This window comes from Acomys minous, assembly GCF_964271855.1.
Source record: "Acomys minous genome assembly, chromosome: 15".
In the NCBI taxonomy this organism is placed as follows: Eukaryota; Metazoa; Chordata; class Mammalia; order Rodentia; family Muridae; genus Acomys; species Acomys minous.
In genome coordinates, this window is record NC_140497.1 from 36507000 (window position 1) to 36522209 (window position 15210).

The 15210-nt window shown below is 47.6% G+C and overlaps 1 long non-coding RNA gene across 2 annotated transcripts; it reads left to right on the forward strand.

Moving 5' to 3' along the window:
- The first annotated feature begins 353 nt into the window (after positions 1-353).
- LOC311584465 lies at positions 354-5650 on the forward strand. 2 transcript variants are annotated; one of them, XR_014774895.1, is made up of 3 exons: positions 354-523; positions 1413-1507; positions 3363-5650. It is a non-coding gene; the product is annotated as an uncharacterized lncRNA (long non-coding RNA). The 2 variants fall into 2 exon arrangements; XR_014774896.1 differs by lacking the exon at positions 354-523 and adding an exon at positions 580-1274.
- Positions 5651-15210: the final 9560 nt, after the last annotated feature.

Genomic DNA, 15210 nt, shown 5'->3' on the forward strand with positions numbered 1-15210 from the left:
ATTTAAATTTAATTTGTTAGCCATTTGGTGGTTAGTTAAAACAACAACAACAACAAAACAACAAAAAGTAATGATTTATTAGCATTTTTATAATAAGCAATATTTAATATCTATTAATGAGAGTTCAAACGGATCAGCAATTTAATTTCTTAATAAAATGAATCAGAAAAGTATTGCTTAGAAGAAAGTCCATACTGTGAGCATGTTGCTTGTGTGTTTTGTGACCTTGATTCCTGTGCGTTATTAGAAGAGACAGAAATGGGGAGGACCGGGCAAGTTCAGCCCTTCCTTCCAAGAGGGAGGGGGTGGGGGAGGGGTGCACCAGCGTTTTCATGGATTCCAGCAAACGGAAGTCTAACGACCACTAGGTCTCCCCTTTTGCTCCCACTCTATCTCCAGGGGGTAGTGGCTGCAGCAGTCCCCTGGTCAGATTCAGGACAAGCAAGGTGGAAGAAATGCAGAGTGGTATTAAAAAATTGTCACCTGGGATCCCAGGCACTCCCAATGCCAAGTGAGGAAGATGGTGAGTTCCAGGCCGGCCTCAACTACATAGACTCTTTCTCGAAAAGCCCAAACCAATCAATCAACAGTGAAGGCAATCCAACCTTCACTGCCCCGTGGAAGCATCATTTACTTGATACCAGGAGGCAGAGGGTTCAAAAATGCTCCCGTCCCTCACCCCCCAATTGAGACGCGCAGTGAATGGCGCGCATGCGCAGAAAGGATTAACACGGAATGAAAAAATCCTGTCGTCAGACCCCTTGGTTAAGCCTCAACTGTCAGAGCCTAAAGTGGAGAGGAACAAAATGGACAGTGAGGGTTTGTTAGGGTACAGGCAGGCTCCGAGCTACCTAGGGTCACAGCCTTGAATGTGGGTCTCAAAGCTACTGCTGATCCCAAGAGTAAGACCCATGGCTTCAAGGGAGGGATGGGCTGCTGCCTAGGCAACACAGGCTAATTGTTTCAAGGATTAGTGTTTTAGCCACTGGTGCTGATGTCAGTGGACTCGAGGACACTGGAGGAGCTTTGGCCCAATTAGGAAGTCAGCTGGAGTCTCCCTGTGCAGGCAGCCATGTTACCTGCTGTCTGATGTTTTGCCAATGCGCTTCAATGCAATCACTCCACCGCATTGGGATGATGTTTCAATTTAGTCCGCTGCTGCTCAGTCAGAACTCTTAAGAGCCTCATTGTCCCCGAGTGGGCTTCCTGCCTGCTACCCGGCTCCTCCTGCCTCTCCTCTCTTGGACACAGCTGTGACGTTGCTCCGCGGCCAAGTGAGTTGTCAGTGTCCCTGGACTGTGGGTTGGCAGGTTTCCACTTTGAGAGAAGCACTGGCCAAGCTAGCAGGCTCTAGAAATGCGAGTCTTGGCATTTAGACTTCCAGTATTCTCTCTGTAACTTTGTTGCTGCAGGTAGCCAACATTCCACAGAGTTGCTATTGGAGAACATTGGAGCTTAGCATCCTGTCTTTGAACATATGGACAGACAGTTAAGAAATTCAGCCAGGGTAAGCGCTGACCCAGCTGTAAGAAGTTGGTTGCTGAGGGGTGGGGCACCTTAGGAGGTCCTAAATGCAGTAAGGAAGCAGATACTAGATTTGCAGAATGGTATAATGCCTGCAGTTTATAAAGCGGGCCACCTCACCCCCCATGGGGCAGAAGTCACCTGGGTGTTCCTCCAGGGATGGCTGGGTAAGCAAACTGTGTCATATACCTGCAAAGGAATATTATTCAGTCTTAAGAAAGAAAGAAGTCCCACTGGCTGCAGAACATTACGCTAAGCGAAAGAAGCAGTTCCTGAAGGGTAAATATTTCCTGACTCCACTTTTAAGAGGTACGGAAAGAAGGCAACTCATAGAGGCAAAAGGAATGTTGGCTGGAAAGAGTGGCAGGGAACGAAGAGTTGTTTAATGGGCTAAGTTTCATTTCTACACGATGAAAAGAGAGGGGCTGGTTCCACACCAATATGCATATGGTTAGCGCTGCTCAAGTGAACACTCAGGAAGGCTTAGTGGGTCGTGTGTGATGCTTCCGGCCACAGCTGCCTTGGCCTGTAGAATGGCTAAGGAGAACTGGGGTCAGTTCTCCATGGCCTCACGTGATTCTGACCTCACGACTGCTCTTTATCTAACTGTCTTAGTCAGCTTAAGCTGTTCCAATAGAGCAGGCGTCACCAACAGACATCTGCTCACAGTTCTGAAGGCTGGAAAGCCTGAGATCAGGGTGTCATCATAGCCAGGTAGGTCCTGCCCTTCCCGTGCGGTCACGTGACAAGCTCTCTTGTCTGCTACAAGGGCACTTATACCAGTCACTTTTGCATTGCTGTGACTATATACAGTAGCTGACAAGCACAACGCAGGAGAGGAAAGCTTATCTGGGCTCAACAGTTTCACAGGGGCTTCCGGTCATCGGTAGGGAAGGCTATGGCGAGGAGCGACACAGCTCTCTGTGAGAGAGGTGGAGGAAGTGACGTCACAGGAGCTGATCACATCCCTGTGGGTTCCCCCCCCCCCTCGAGCAGAGAGCATAACAGAAGTAGGTCCCAAGCTAAGACACGCCTCTGGGTGGGCCTGGGAGTGTTTCCCTGAAGGGTTAGCAGAAGGAGAAAGACTGAATGGATCAGACCTTGCAACAGTGGAGGTGTGAGGAGAGCGCAGTGCTGTTCTGCTTGCCTGTCTCTGTTCCTCTCTGGGAAGTCTACCTACCCTGTTGCTGTCCTTACTGCGGCCATTCTTCACGGAGAGTGTCTTAGCCTTTCCACGGGGAGTGAGGAGCACTGCTTTCCTAGGAGTCGTCCAGGCCTTCAGTGCCAGCCTGGGACCGTTGAAGCATCCGCCCTCATGAACTATGGCCACACAGCCCTACTCTTTGCAGCATGCCAATAGCCCTTGTCGGAGTTGCCTGTCTATCGTGTTAGCTAACCGGGGAAAGCCTGGTTGCCCTGACAAACACGCACTTCAAAGGCCCAGCCCTAGTAACCTACCTGGACAGATGCCATTTCCAGAAGATTCCCCAGTCCCCGCCGAGATACCACCAGGCATAATACTCAAAGCATGGACCCTTGAGGGGCAGTGCAGATTCAAACATAATGGTCACTAACCTCATTGTGATGACAGTTCTCTTATGATTTCATTTAACCCCAACAATCTCCCACCCAAATGCCGTCACACTGGGGCTTCGACTGAATTGGTGGCAGGGGGTGGGGGTGGGGGTGGGGGATGCAATTCAACTCATAGTATGTCCATTCCTTGTATACACTGGCGTCCTGCACTCTAACCCATGTCTTCTCTCTCTCTCTCTCTCTCTCTCTCTCTCTCTCTCTCTCTCTCTCTCTCTCTTTCTCTGCATCCCAAACTCTCTCAGGAACATGGGGCCAGTTTCTACCAGCTCCCTAGGACCCTGCAATGCACAGATGGCCCCCTGCTCCCCTTGGCCCTTGTGGCACAAGCATAAAGGCTCATGGCTACGCACAGGACTCCAGCAGAGCAGCCTTTCTATTATCACCTAGTGATTGGAGTTTTCAGGCTTGGGATTACTGCTAATGGGAAGCAAATGGGCTAAGAATCAAGAAATAAGCACTCCAGCCGCCAGCACCACTCAGGAAGCGAAGAGGCTATTACACCACTTTATGTGGATAGAGAGCATCATTTGTAGAAAGACGTGCAGAAATCTCACCAGCCTATGGGAGCACCACCCCTCCAGGACACCATCTTGCCCTTCCTGCACCCTGCAGCCGCCCAGGTGGGAAACCTTCCTGCAGGATGGTTGTCACCTGGGACCTGACTTGCCCCTGCCTCCTGGGTGGAAGAGATCACACACACACACACACACACACACACACACACACACCCTTTTTTTTTGTCCTTGCTGCCTGCTTCTTCTCTTTCTCTCTGCTATGCAAAGCTCATAGCAGCTCTCAGAACCCAAAGCAGAATTCCTGACCCCCTCCTCACACCTCCTTGGATTTCTCACCAACCAAAGCCCAGAGCCCAAGTGGTGACAGGTCTGGGATGGGCCAGCCATAGATGAAGAGGCCAGAACAGTGGCTCTTGGCTCAAGGAGGAGGAAGTAGCTGTTCAGAGTGATGCTTCCCGGGGTTTACTGACCCCTGGTCTCTCAGTTCATCTTGACCTTCCTTCTCAGTGGGGTCGTGTCAGGCATCACACATTTACATAAGGGGCCCTCCCTCCACACATCACCCTAGCTGCCTCCCAGTTGCTAAAAGGTGATTTAATATGCAGAAGCTCCACTAGACAGCGTTAGGTTATGACACGAGAAACTAGAGAGAGAAAAAAAACTAAGCTCCAACTCTGCCCTTCAGTTGTCCTCCTGCAAAGGAGAGCCACTGTTGGCCAAGGGCAGAGTAGGCAGGCTGGGATGGCGGGATTCACAAACCACGTGGGAAACTGAGGCCACTTCAGCAGTTCTCAGGACTGTCAAGACTCAAGTGCATCCTCATGTTCAAGTCCTCAACGATGGCTCAGCGATGCCTTCCTTCCCTCTGCAGCAGGTCCAGGGACCTTTCCAGACAGGGAGCTGAAGAAGTGAGGTGCCCGAACTCTCTGCAGCTTAGCCCCTTGGAAAGGTGCCTTCACTCACCGGTGACTACCTCACTTAGCCATTAAATGTCACCGCAGCCCGTTCACACAGGGGAAGCATCTACATCTCACCGTGAAAAAAAAGGTGATGAAATGAAAGAAGTTGTGAAATGACATTTTTTTTTCCAGTAGGTTTGTCATATCCCCTGCATGGAGGAAAATTGCATTCTGTAAATCTTGGTCCAACAGAACAAAACACCTATTTCTTTCCAGTTGGGGAGACAGCCATTCTCATCGGCATAATGAAGGTATTGTAAGCTGTGACTTTTACAAAGTCGGAGAGAAAGCAATCTGCAATCTTGACAGATATGATCTTTCCAGAATGCACTGTTCGTTTACGGCGGCGAGAGACCTCAATTAATTTATGAGCGAGGACAGCAGGATGTGACCCCATGTGCGTAGTCTAGGTGGAGCTGTCCCTGTCTGGATTTACGTTCTGGTAATTTAAAAAGATTTATATTAAGCTTTTCTTTCATTTGGAGAGTAGATTAAAATTCTAATGGAAACCATTTGTATGCATTTGTTGAATTGAATAGTATTTATGGCTGTGTAAAAAAAAATACGGCAAAATTCTGCCGATAATAAAGTCAGTGGAGCAAGAATAAGTGTAAAAACAGGAAGGAAACACTCAGTAGAAACCATACTGTATTATACAAGCATAATGAAGGAGCGAAGTCGAGCAGAACGGGACAGGGATTAGGCCCCTGGATGAAATCCTTTTCCTTATTTAGCGTAAGGTTTTTATTGCCCTTTTATGACTTAAACCCAAATTTAAATTTCAAAATAGGCCAGACCAGTCCTTACAGACTCCACGGCCACATTGTCCTTCCCTGTCATTCCTGAACTCTTACCGGTGTCCAGGACAAACAGGAAAGAGAATTCGAGCTGCGTCTCCAAGAAAATGTGACAATGGCGGGAAAAGATGTGTTTAGCAGGAGGTCAGAGGTCAGTGAGGAAAGCCAAAGTCAGCTCCAGGCTAGAGCAGGTGGGATGCAGGTAGCTTAGGCACCTGGGCAAGACCTGGGACATCATAGTACCTGGCCCCCACATTTGTTGCCACAAGCCGCCTGACTCCTGGATCTACTGGAGCTGCCTGTGTCACCTCCACAGCAAAGGGCCAGATGTAGGGCCACAGGCCTGTGAGTGGCCTCTTAGCAGGCCAGGGAGAAATGAGAACAGCAAGCCAGATACTACTATACGTGACAACAGTGTCTATGCTATCCCATCCAGAAAAGGCTCTCTCGCTGTTGAGGGACAGATAAGAGTTGACCCTGAGAACCTCACTGCGTAGAAATGAACAGGTAAATTTGACGTGGTGTCAACGTATACCCCAGATGTGGTTTGAGTGAGAAGCACCCCTGTGAGGCACCTGGGTGTCACGCGTTTGAGCACGTGGTCTTCAGCTAGTGGAGCTGTTGGGGATGCTTGTGGAAGCTTTAAGGCGTAGAACCTCACTGGTGGAGGGGTACTAGGCATGGGCTTTGAGGCTTTGTGTCCCAGCCCCCCTGTGGGAAGGATTGTAAGCTTTGTCACAGGTGAAAGCAGTCTTGGTGGGCTTTGCCCTTGGACACACCACGGATACTCCCTGAGATGAACCTTAAGAGAGACTAGGTGGAGCCGTCCTGGGCCTGGAACTCAGGAAGCGGACCTGGGGACTCCACCTGGACTATTGTGTTTCTAATCGACCCTCAATGGGAGAGGGAGACCACCCTTGGCATGTGACAGACAGGCAAGCGGAGGGGACAGAGAGAGGACAACAGGTTGAGACTGGGCTTGAGCACATGTGGATCGGAAAGAGGATCAGCGAACAGGCCGGACCAGCGCACAGGCCAGAGACACCGAGGGACCCATCCCATGGACCGGACACTGGAAGGTTCACTCTTTTTTCCCTTTAACCTTTTTTCCCTCTTGTATAAGCTAGCTGGGTTGTATAATAAAGTTTAATTGTTAAGAAAGAGAGCCAATAAGCCCCACTTCTGTTCACTTCCTGAGTGAGGATACAGGGTGACCCGCCAGCCTCTTGCCAACCACCTTCCTCAGCTGTTACCATCTCTTCCCTACAAGGATGGACGAGAACCCTCAGAAACCGTGAGCTGACACGAAACAAGTGAGCTGACAGAGAAACAAGTAAGATACCGGGCCTGAGAGTCTTACTGCTAATCTCACATGTTCTAAGACACAACAGACTCACAGCTCACAGTCTTGAGACGATGGATGTGATGGTTGGGAAGCAAATGGAAACTTCCAGAGATGTCATTGTTGCTCCTGTGCTTGCTGTCTGTCTCTCGACATAGATGTGCGTGCATGTTCCTGACCGGAGCTGCACAGGTGTCAGAGGATGTCTTGGCACTGTGGGAGAGCAGAGTGGTGTGTCGGCACACTTCACAGACAAAAGCAGTGTTGTTGCCCATAGAGACTGCGTGGAGAATGGGGGGCATCTTGTGAAAATACCATGTCCCCTGAAGTGCGGTCATACTGCCAAAGGGCTTTTTGAAGCAAGTCTCATCTTTACCTTTCCCTGAGTACACACCCCTCCAGCCTCTCGCCAGGACCTTCACTTTCCTTTGTTTTTCCTCTTGAAATGAGCCTGTCTGGTGATCTGTGGACCTTTGAGTTTTTGGTGGTACAGTGAACACTTCCTACATCCATGAAACAAGCACGCTCTGGGCCCCAGAGGGATCACAGTATGAGCGAGACAAAGAACTCTGCCAACAGAGGCCAAAGCCCTATGAGCCAGGGTGGTAGCGTTTGCGCTGAGTATGCACTGAGCTCGCCTTGATTTTAAGTGACTAGGGACACCTCTTCAGTAACCTCTCTTCCGTGAACTGCTTGTCACCCCCAATATTATACAACACTGCTTTATGTGATTTAATGAAATTCCCACCGTAAGCCAAACACCAGACATCTTACATATTCTTATCCTTATTAGAATTCCCAAATTAATCCTAGCAGGCAAGCGGCATCGCTGTCATCCCATTCACAGATGAGAAAAGAGGCTGCAGAAGGATTTGAAACCTTGCCAATTACTCTGTAACTGCTGAGTGGGAGACGCGGAGTTGGAATTCATCTTTGGTTCTAAGACCAGGTCTCGTTTATATAATCAAGTGCTTATCAGCTCCTCATTGGGCACTTACTATTGTCTGGCAGGGTGCAGGCTGCTGGTGGTGGTGGGGGTCAACTCATTGCCTTTGTCGTGAAGACATTTGCAAGCTATAGGGAAACACCCATACGTAAACACAAACTATAGGGAAACACCCATACATAAACACAAGCTATAGGGAAACACCCATACGTAAACACAAACTTATTATTGGACAAGAATGGCATACAGAGTCACAGCTTGGCCACAAATAACTCACCGCAGGATGGAGTGGGTACAGCAGGGTTTCCCAGAGATGAGACGCTTGCATCAGCTGTTTGTGAACTATTTTGCCTGGACAACTCTGTGATTGCCACAGGTATGGAGAGTGCTAAGACCGTACTTGAGTGTCCCCTTGTCACTGTGACCTTTTCTGAATCACATGATTTTCACTCCTAAAATGCCCCTATGTTCCAATCTCTGTAACCTTGAATATGTGTGTATGTATGTATGTATGTATGTATGTATGTATGTATGTATGTATTTTACCTTCTATGGTGAAATGAACGTTGCTGATATGATGAGGGATATGAAAATTTGGGAGGAAATCATTTTGGACTATCTAGTTGAGCCTTCCATAACCACAAGAGGTGAAGATTTTTTTTTCTTTTTCTTTTTCTTTTTCTTTTTTTTTTTTTTTTGAGACAGGGTTTCTTTGTGTAGCCTTGGCTGTCCTGGACTTGCTTTGTAGACCAGGCTGGCCATGAACTAACAGCGATTCACCTGCCTTCTGCCTCCTGAGTGCTGGAATTAAAGGCATGTACCACCATGCCCGGCTAAGATTTAAAAATATATCTGTCACATTGATACAGTTTACCATTGTTAATATTTTGCTGTGTGTGTAACATTTCTTCCTTTTAAATGGGTTTCAGTATGTATATAAAATATACTTACTATAATGGTCCCCTTCACCCCTTAATGTAAGTTTGCCAGTACCATTAAATATTCCCCTAGTACCATTAAATATTCCCCTAGTACCATTAAATAGTCCCCTAAAATATGGCATTTAATGATGGCATAGACTCACGCCATGCCACCATGACTATTGATTTAATATGCTCTCTCTAACTATTTTATTAATTTTGTGCCCCCAATAATTTTGTTGTCTTGAGTAGCAATCATAGCATTGGCATAGAGTAGACATTCGATACTTATCCAGTGAACGAATAGATGATTATTTCAGAGAACATTTTCAGGTCTAAATCTTTGCATGTGAGTCTGTTTCTTTAGTGGCAAAATAATGCTTGCAACCAAGTGGTGTTGAGTCAGAGATGGCATTATGTTTGTACTGGCTCTTGATGTGGGTAGTCAAATTACCCTTGAGAATGCATGGGACAGATCCGGTCCACCAGCAAGTATGCTAAGGGCGCATAATTCCACGGCAGCCATGCTGCTATTATAATGCCTAAAACCTGTTATTTGTACTTTAGGAAAGTTTCTATGGGAACAGAGAAATAGTAGGAAAGGGATCTATTGAAGTTCAGGCAGATAATGCCAAGAATCCGAACTACAGCGATGGAGTTAGCTGAGAAAGGAGACAGATCTGAAAGCCGCACAGGTTGTAGAGTCTATAGGACTTGAATGTAAAAGATCAAAAGAGGTGTTAGAAGGATTCTCGGGTTCCTGCCTTAGGTGGAGTATTAGTTGGGATTCTTTGTTGCAAGGGACAAGAGGCCAACACTGACTTAATTAAGCAGGGCTTTTGTGTAAGGATCTGGGGCAACTCGCCGAGTCCAGAAAACTAGGACGGCAGCATTTTAAGATGTCAGGAGCAGAAAGGACTGGACAATATCTCTTCAGGACCCTGACCTCTGGGTGTGTCTATTTTTGTGTCACCTTACTTTGGGTTCAAATTCCAGGCAGAAAGGTCACTGTGAGGTACTGTGGGACAAAGGTCCATCCTGAGGTTAGAGGCAGGGGAATGCTTTGATTCACAGTCCTACTGAGAAGAGGAAGGGATCTATTTTATTACTAGAGAAGACCAATTAGATAACTCCCCAAATGCAAAGATCCACAGCTGGCCTTTCCACAGGAGCAGTAGGTATGGCATCAAGGAATATACCGACGCGGGGTTTTAGACAAGAGATGTGATCCCAAGTTCACAGATCCCACTTAACAGTCCCTACCTGTATCTTGGCATTCGGTTGGACCCAGGGACAATTCCTTTGTAAGCAGAAGACAAACGGAAAGGAATGACGCCCCCCCTCCCCCATCTGCACTGGGCTCCTGGCATAGATTCCCCGTTCGTCCTGTGCCACGAGTTTCCAGCTTATACAGCCCTCGCGGAAACCCACATGTGGCAGTCAGCCAGCTGGCCAGTGACATTTTGAAATTGCTTTAGCGTGCCGTGAAGTCGCATCCGGGAGCGGCTGCTTATCCTGACAAAGTCGGGGTTTCCAGTTCGACTTGCATTGAGTCGGAGGGATGAGATTGCTTCTCACCCATGGGACGATCTGCGCCTGTGTGTTTGCAGAAGCAGATGTGCTGGCATCTCCCAATTACCACCTGGGAGGAGCCACATGCCAGCCAGTGACTTCCCATTGGCAGGCAGGGCAGAAATAAACTTTGAACACGTTGAGTCATCGAAATGTTGGGACTTAACTTGCCGCCACAGCTAAGTAATGACTTCCTAAACACTTCTCGATGCTTGCTTAATAAAGAGCTGGCAGAATTTCATGAGCACTGGGTGAAAATGACCTCGTAAGAGTTTGGAGAAACATGTTTCTCAAAAAAATGCAAGAAGTAACCTAGAAAGCCCATTTCTGAGTCTCTACAACAATTTGCACTTGAATGCTCACAGCAACATTATATATAACAGTCCCCAATGAATACTGAAAGAGCCATCAATGAGTGGGTTAGGAAAATGTGGTCTATCCACAAAACACTATTTGACAGTGAAGAACAGCAAAATACTAATGTATACAACACAATGGGTGAGTTTTTGGAAAATACACCAAATAAAAGAAATCAAAGCAATATTCTACATATTGTACATGCCCCATTTCTATAAAATAGTCAAGTCAAGTGAATCTACAGGAGACATTGGATTGGCAGCTGGCAGGCAGGTTTTTTGTCAACTTGACACAAACAAGGGTCATCTGGGAGGAGGGAAACTCAGTTGAGAAAATGCCTCCATCAGATTGGCCTGTAGGCAAGTCTTGGGGGTATTTTCTTGATTAATGATCAACCCACTGTGGGATGGTCCATCCCTGGGTGGGTCACTTTCAGTTGTTAAAGGAAGATGAATGTGAGCCAGTGAGCAGCGTTCCTCCAGGGCCTCTGCTTCCGCCCTGACTTTATGTCCCAGCCCTGTTTGAGTTACTGGCTTCCCTTGCTGATGGGCTGTACGCTGCTCTAACGTGAACAAACCCTTTCCTCCCCAAGTCGCCTTTGTTCATAGTGTTCGTCAACAGCAGTAGAAAGCAAACTGGGACAGGTGGTTTCCCTAGGGCTGTAAGGGAGGAAATTGGGTGTGTAGTTTAGTTTTTTTTTTTTTTTGAGTGATGAAAATTTTCTAAAATTTATGGTTGTCTAACTCTGGGAATATGCTAGGCGCATCGAACAGGGTTTTATTAAGTTATATTTAATAAAGCTTTTTTTCCCCTAAGAGAGAAGCACAGAGAATAAAACCAAAATAAAACAATGATCAGAAGAAACAATAGAGCCCGACAGATCTTTCTAGCAACTCAATCTCTCACAGGTCAAAGAAAATACAAAGCGACAGGTCTTAAATGAAAATGGAGATGTGTCTCGGCTCTGTGTTAACACACAGGCACCTGTTTCACAAGGAGAGTAAAGATATGGATTTCACGGACAGCAAGGCTTAACTTCCACGTAAAGTAAAAATATGAAGATTAAGGGACAGGTGACCAAGGGCTCATACCAAAACCAGAGCAGCCATCTGTCCTGTTCGGGAGGAACCTTGAATAAAGCCATCAAGCCAAAGACGGCCTCACAAGAAACTGAAACATTAAGAAAAACGACCCTGTCAGGCTCAACAGACTTGAAGAAGATTTGAGATTTGTGTTGGCTCCGAGACATCCATAACCTGGTTAGGAACAGCTGAGCTGGTCTCTATCAGAAGCTGGGGGGGCCAAGCAGCATCTTGAAGAGCACAAATGTTCTCTATGGGGAGATGGGACCAGGATCTGTGAAAAATTATTTTCATTTGAATGGAAGATAGATAGAGACAGAGGGGGTGGGGTGGGGGTTGGGGGGCAGAGCAATCGCCATAGGGCCTTGCAAGTGCCTTGAATATAATTACACGCCGAAAAGGCAACAAGAACATACATGCATAATAACCAGTTAAAAACACACCACGGGCAGGAGAGACAGCTCAGTGGCTAAGGATGCTTATTGCTAATTCTGGCACCCTGAGCACAGTCCCTGGGGACTCATGGTGGGAGGGGCCATAAGTTGTCCTCTGACTTCATATGCACTCTGGCATGTGCACATATACACGAGCAGGCAAACAATGCACAAATAAATATTTAATAACCCGATTAAAAGTGAAAATATATCCTTAGCCCTGCAAGGTGCACTAACTTGAGTCACAGCACTAGGGAAAGTTGAGGCAGGAGGACTGAAAGTTTGAAGCCAGTCTGGGTTACCTCATGAGTTCCTGACCAGCTTGGGCTACATCGTGATGAGTTCATGGCTAGCTTGGACTTTATGCAAACAAAACCACAGACAAACAAATGGAGGGGGAAAAAAAAGGCTGAGAAAATGTTGATGCTTTTATTTTGGAGGAACTGGTTGGCTTGCACTCTTCATTGTAAAATGTCCAGATACCTGGGTTCCTCTCTACTGTGGACTGGTGTCTGCAGCCCAGGCCAGAATCCCTGAATTCCAGCTCCTCCAATACATTCTGCTGTGGTGTCTGCAAATACCACCACATTCACCCAAGTGACCTATTCTGGACAGAAACAAAAGGGGGGGTGGGCGGGTTTCCAAGTAGCCTCATATAGAGCTTCTTTCACATTTGATAAGATTAAGAAAGAGATAACTGAGCTGGACAGATGGCTCAGTGGTTAAGAGCACTGTTTGCTCTTCCAAAGGACTGGGGTTCAGTTCCCAGCACTCACATGGCAGCTCACAACTGTCTGTAATTCCAGTTCCAAGGGATCTGACACCCTCACATCAATGCACATGAAATAACACACACACACACACACACACACACACACACACACACACACACACATATACACATATATATATGGATATCCCCCAGCATTTGGAGAGGCAGAGGCAGAAGAATCTCTTGAGCTTGAGGCCAGCGTCGTCTACAAATCTAGTCCAGGACAGGCAAGGCTATACAGAGAAACCCTGTCTCAAAAAACCAAAAGAAAAAAGAAAGAAGAGATAATGGTTGTTCTTTTTGTTTATTTATTTATTTTTAGTGGTGGCTTGTTTTTCTTTCTTTCTCTCTCTCTTTGTGTGTGTGTGTGTGTGTGTGTGTGTGTGTGTGTGTGTGTGTGTGTGTGTTTCGAGACAGGGTCTCTCTGTGTAGCCTTGGCTGTCCTGGACTCGCTCTGTAGATCAGGCTGGCCTCGAATTCACAGAGATCTGCCTGCCTCTCCTTCCCTAGTGCTGGGATTAAAGGCATACGCCACCACGCCCGGCTGGTGGCTTGTTCTTAACAAGAATGAGATTTTATGAGTTCTGTAGGTGTGGTTTTGGTACCCCCACCCCCATCCCTTCCAAAGCCATTTCTCACTGTGTTCCTTGAAGAATCTTTCCATCCTGTCACACAGGGAAGGAAAGGTCCAGTGCTGGGTCAGCGCTGTTAACTTCCTGCACTCTGATAAGAACGTTGAAAGTCTGGCTGTTTATTTCCTCTCCCAGGGGCTCTTGAAATGAGTGAGTGCCAGGCCTGCCTCCCAAGTTCACCATCTTTCCATGGCTCCCCATGGTCTGCTGAGGGGGAAAAATGGTTTCCCTGCCTCTCCCCTCCCAGAAACAATGTGTTTTCCTTGTCTTCCCAAGGGGGAGAGTGATGGGAACAACATTGCCGACTGTCACTGCGTCTTAGCGGGTAATTCATGCTGCCTGTCACACTGGAGTGTTTTGTCTGGGGCCGGCTTTTTGACTTCCAGAGGCTTTAATCTATGGTTCGTTTCCAGCAGCAGCTGAGGTAAAGTTGCTGCTATTTGTCTCCGGCTACCGCAGATGTTGGCCGGGCGGGCGCAGTAGGGAGGCTGTGGGAACAGTGGGACTCAAGCCATGGGATATGGCACTGTGTGGTCCTTTAGAGTTTGTGAGGGACTGGGGCGCTGGATCTCATTTTTCTGAGACTTGAGTCTGTGTGACAAGATAGGACCTGGCATGCTCTGTGTGAGAAGATAGGACCTGACATGCGCAGGCTCGAGGTCAGTCAGCTGGGCAACAGCAGGAAGAGCCGCTCTTAGGCCCAGAGTGTAGCCCGCAGCTCTCAGGGGATGGTGTCTGCACCTTCCTGTATCATGGCATTTCTCCAGTATGGGCAATTATTTTTTTTCCTCCCTTTAGCCACAGCAGACTACTATCCTCATGAGGAGAAAGTTCATTGGCGTATGGCTTTAAGGCAGGTGTTATTAAACCTTTAGCCTTAGGGTGAGAGACCCTGTCTCAAAAAAAAATGCATATATGTAGTGGAGAGCGGACTGAAGAAGAGCCCGGTGGCATCTTCTCCCCACCATATGCATGCCGGAAGAGGGCGTCCAGTATGAATGGTTGTGAGCCACCATGTGGTTGTTGGGAATTGAACTCAGGATCACGGGAAGAGCAGGCAGTGCTCTTACCCGCTGAGCCATCTCTCCAGACCTGGTTGTGGTGTCTTATTTCAGCAACAGAAAGGAAACTAAGACAGAGGAGTGAGATGGAGGCCTTTTGCTGTGGAGTGGAAAGACAGCTGTCCAGGAGTGAGTAGGGGAGCGCTGCAGGAAGTGAGCGTCTTTGGTTGCGGAGAACCTGGAACATGGCTATTGATGCCTCGAAATAAACGCGTTCCCATTAGCTTGCAGACGACGACGGTAGGAGGGATGAAGGCGCAACGTGGACCGGAAAGGGCTCTGCGGGGAGAGAAACCCCGTGGACAGAGATTTAGAGGTTGGATGGGGACCGTGTTGTGTTTCTTAGCTGTTTTGCTTTGCAGAGCCAAAATACCTGACAGAACAACTGTGCGAGGAAAAGTTTATTTGCCTCGTGATTTCAGACATTCTTAACCCACCACAGTTTGGAAGACATGGCCCAGTTCATGGCTGCCGGAGTCCATTGTAAAAAAAAGAATTCCTCATATTGTTGTAGACAGAAAGCCGACCGCAGCCTGAACCAGTGCCTGCCTGGGGCCAAGCCGACATGGCTCTAAAACCTCCATAGTCTCTCAAAACAGCCAGGAAACAAACATGGGCCTGTGTGCCACGTTTCAGATTTAAGCCGTAATAACACTAAATATAAAATAATTGGCAGAGTGCTTGCCTAGCATGCATGATGA